The 4,127-nt window shown below is 48.1% G+C and overlaps 1 non-coding gene across 1 annotated transcript; it reads left to right on the forward strand.

Annotated features, from left to right (window-relative positions):
- The first annotated feature begins 2,666 nt into the window (after window positions 1-2,666).
- On the forward strand, window positions 2,667-2,807 carry LOC111727115. Its single transcript, XR_002774743.1, has one exon. It is a non-coding gene; the product is annotated as a U4 spliceosomal RNA (small nuclear RNA).
- Window positions 2,808-4,127: the final 1,320 nt, after the last annotated feature.

The following is a 4,127-nucleotide window of genomic DNA, read 5'->3' on the forward strand; positions in this document are numbered from 1 at the left end:
TTCTCCACCTCCCTCCATCTTAAATAACCCCCCTCTGAGCATATTCTAATTAGTCAATGGCCTTCTCAAAATCTGGTTGCCCAAAATTGAATATGATACCCCAGGTGTCATCTGACTGAAAATAAAATGAGACTGTTCCTTCCCAAGGGTACTGGGTTTCTATAAATACTTCTATCTTTTGATGTGTTGGGTTGTTAGCAATCACATCACACTGTTGGCTTTTTCTGAGCTGGTGGTCATTTAAAAGCCTCAGATATTTTTCACATGATTTCCTGCCAAGGCAATATTCCCAACTCTGGTGCTTTTGCCATTTGTTTTTAGCATGTAAACGTCAGGCTTTACATTTAGGCCTGTTCCCTTGTATCTTATTGTTGCTGACCCAGCATTCCAACCTGTCAGGACCACTCTGGGCCCTCATTCTGTCACCTCTGGTATTAACTCTCCCTCCCCGATTTGTGACATCTACACCTTTGATCAGCATGCCTCCTGAGTTTTCATGTAATGATGAATCAGACAAGATCAAGGCCATAGCCCTTGGCACGCTGAGAAGCTTCCTTGAGGGTTGACTTCCATTGTCATAGGTTGGACACAGGCCCCTTCAAGAAGTGAGAAGAAAGGGCATGGAGCTGGCTTTCGGCACAGCCGCCAATGTGACTTCCTTTTCCTCCCCCTCTGCCTCCCATCTACTTCTGCCTTCATGTTCCCCAGTCCTGAAACTGGCATCCACCTCTCTAGGCCTTCCTTGGGACCCTTCCTCTCATTTCGGCCTCCATCTTTTATCCACCTGACCCTCTCTGCTTCACCCACTGTCTCTGAGTGGCAGGCTCAGAGCTGGCTGGCACTAGTTCTGTCCATTTCTGGACTGTCCCACCCAGACTGCTGGCCTTTCACTGCAGGCCAAGCCCTTGGCCCAGGCCAACATGTGACCTCTCTCCTTACCACCCTGGTGGAGTTCAGCACACGGGCTGTGACATCCATCCAATACTCAACACTCTTTGGACTCAGCTTTTGAGCCAGCTGCAAATACACAAAACCACTGCTCTCATCCAACCCACATTTCACCATCTCAGCCGCAAGGAAACCATAAGAGAAACCGTTAACCCCTAAGCTGAAATCAAGACCTGGCTACAGAACCAAATGTTTATGGCACACACCTGATTCATAAACATAGTAACCTTATCAAAAAAGGAAATGAGGTTACTTGGGAATAACTTGTGCTCAGTGAAGTCATTTCGCTTTCAACCGACCACCACATTCCTTCCTAAATGCTCACCCACCAGCTGCTTCTTAATCCATCCTGCTTCCAGTTGTCATCTACATCAAACCTACTTGCCTAGAGTTTCCAGAAACAATTTCTTTTCCTTTTTAAAAACCAGAATAATCTCTGACCAGTTCCTGACTCTGGCAACACCTTCTATTTCCCACAATTACTTAATACTGACAATGGCCCCCCAATCTCACTGGAAAGTCCATTCCACACCTCCTGATGTGAGTCATTGGGCCACTTCCTTGGGCCTGCTTACATCAGCTTCTCGTCCCCTTCCTATCTGATCTCCTTATCTTTTTGAGCTCTGAGCCAGTCACGATGCCCTGGGCTGCAGGGAGCAGAAATCCTAGGCTCAACTGGCTTCAACAGGTAAGAAAAATTAAGTATTTCCTAAAATGAGAAGGGCTATGAAGAAGGCCTTCAGAACTGGTTACTTCAGGAGGTAGATTACATCTCCAAGGATACAGCTCTACGTTTTTGCTCTGCCATCCTCAGGTTCTCAATTTAACTCCCTCATGCCTCAAGATGGTTTTTGCAGGTCCAGTTACACCAAGCCAACACAACACTGTCCAGCAATAAGAGAAAGACTGCTGGTCTTACACATCTCTTTTTCAGAAGCAGAAAACACCAGCAGACCAATTCTCCATCTCATGGGTCAGAAGTAAGTCTCATGCCCATCCTCAAGTTGGTCACTGATGAGGAGGCTAGAACCCCAAGGATTGCCTTGGACTTCTGCATCCCAGACATAGGGGAGTGGTGGTGACACTTTAAAGTATCAGCAACCTGCCAACAAAGAGGGAAGAAGCAACCCCTGTGTGAGCCATCGCCATCTCTCTATGGGCTTTGAATCCCTACACTGTACATTGTCCGTTCTTCCCTTTCCCTCCCAGCCACGCCCTTGCCCCAAGCCAACACGTGCCTTCTCACCCCACCACCCCAGTGGAGCAGAAGAATTACACTTTCCATTTCTCTTTCACTTTTCTCTTTCTTTTTATCCAATATTATTTTCTTTTGCCCAAGCAAAAGGTCTGGGCTTTCCCAGGTCTTCACTCCCTAAACAGAGCCCCCAGCGACTCTTTACTGTCCTCAAGCTGTCTCCCTCTTTAAATCTGAGATTATTCTGAATCTTAAGCCTTCTCTTCACTGTTTCCAATGACCCCCTCCATCCTTTGGTGATGAGCTAGGGGACGCCCCTACATCCTTTTAAAGTCAAGCACTCACCACAGAGCAACCTGCCTGGCTCAAGGGTGGCTTTGCCCCCTCCCCCTCCCCTGTGTCTTCTTGGGATCAGCTCTGGCAATAGTTTTATCATGTCTTCTAGAACATTCTACCTTCCTTGATGTGGTAACTGGCTATAGAACCAAACCTCTCTGTGAACGATTCAAATGTGTTATGATTCAGCTTTGCCCAGCGGCAGTATTATAGCCAGTGAGGTTTATCCCAGGTGCAATTATCGCCAATTGAAAACTTTTCCCGATACCCCACCATGACGACTTGAAATATAGTCGGCACTGGCAATTTTTGACAGTCTCCACAGAGACTGAAAACATAAATAAATAAATAAAATGTGTTATGATGGGTACATTACGTTGTCCCACAGACCACATTTCTTTTGTGGAACTGTTCCTTATACATCACCCCTGATGCTACCTCCATCGCAGAACGAAACGGTGACCCAGGCTGGCCCAGTCACAGTATGCCATGGATCTCACAGTAGTCCTAGCTCAGAGGGGGGCAGGCGACCCAGCAATGCCAAGCAGAGATCTGGCTTGGGTTGAAAACTAGAGATTGAGAGAGGATCTAGGGCACTTTTCCAGGTGGGTTGCTAAAGTGAACAGATGCGAATCTGAACAGTTAGGCAGCTGCCTTTTTCACTTGTCAGCAGGGAGGAGGCCATAGAGGTACAAGGAGCCCTGACCGCCCGGTTGGAGATCCGGTCACAGCGATGCCTGGAGCTGCCCACCTGCAGGCTCCCAGTCAGGAGGGCCAGGCCACCCCCTTCCATCACAGGCCACTGAAGTGCCCTGATGTGACTCAGCTGCACAAACCCTGGGCACCTTTCACAGGGTCCACTGTCCTTCTTCACTATCACAGTGACTGTCTTCACTGTGACAGGGCCTCTCTCTCCCAAGGTCCCCCTAACTTCCGTGGGAGCCGCAAGCTCACCCCCAGATGTACACAGTGCAAACACACGCTCTCTTCCTCGTCTCCGCGGCCTTTTTAGAGAGGATGTCCTTTGCCACAGGTGAAAACGCCTCTGCCAGACATTCGGCTTTTAGGATGATAAGTCAGAGAGGTTGATGAATAAGATAAATAAGATGATGGCAGAGTCCCAGCCTGAGCTACGCTGGCTCCGTATCCAGGATGCTCTGGAGCCCATCAGGAGTTTATTTCTTCATGTGAGGAGCTGAGGGGACTCCTAAGAAATAACTCCGGTGACAACAGGGAGGTGGACAGAGGAGCAGGGCCTAAGCATACTGTACTGGTGGGAAGGGGGTTCTGACCACCATGCAGTCTCCCTTTGGGTTTGTCTCCTGGTCAGTCCCCCCAAATAGACTCATGCCTAGATTCTAGGAAATGAAAGACTTGGAATAAAAATGAAATATAATTAATGTTGCTGAAATTCTGTATGAAATCAGGACTCCTGTCAAAAAGCATAACAAAGAAACACCAGAAAAAAGTCTCCCTCCTTTCCCCTGGCAACATACCCAGAAAACAAGTCAATGAAGGTCTATGGTGGCCAACCTGGGGGTGGCCCCCAGCGACCCCCTATACTTGCCTTTGTGTAGTCCCCACCCAGACTGTATCAGGGTTAGTCTGTGACCAACTGAGTGTGCTTGAAATTATATTATGTCGGCTA

Source organism: Otolemur garnettii, unplaced genomic scaffold (genome assembly GCF_000181295.1).
Source record: "Otolemur garnettii isolate 467f Iridium unplaced genomic scaffold, OtoGar3 scaffold00094, whole genome shotgun sequence".
NCBI classification, from domain to species: domain Eukaryota; kingdom Metazoa; phylum Chordata; class Mammalia; order Primates; family Galagidae; genus Otolemur; species Otolemur garnettii.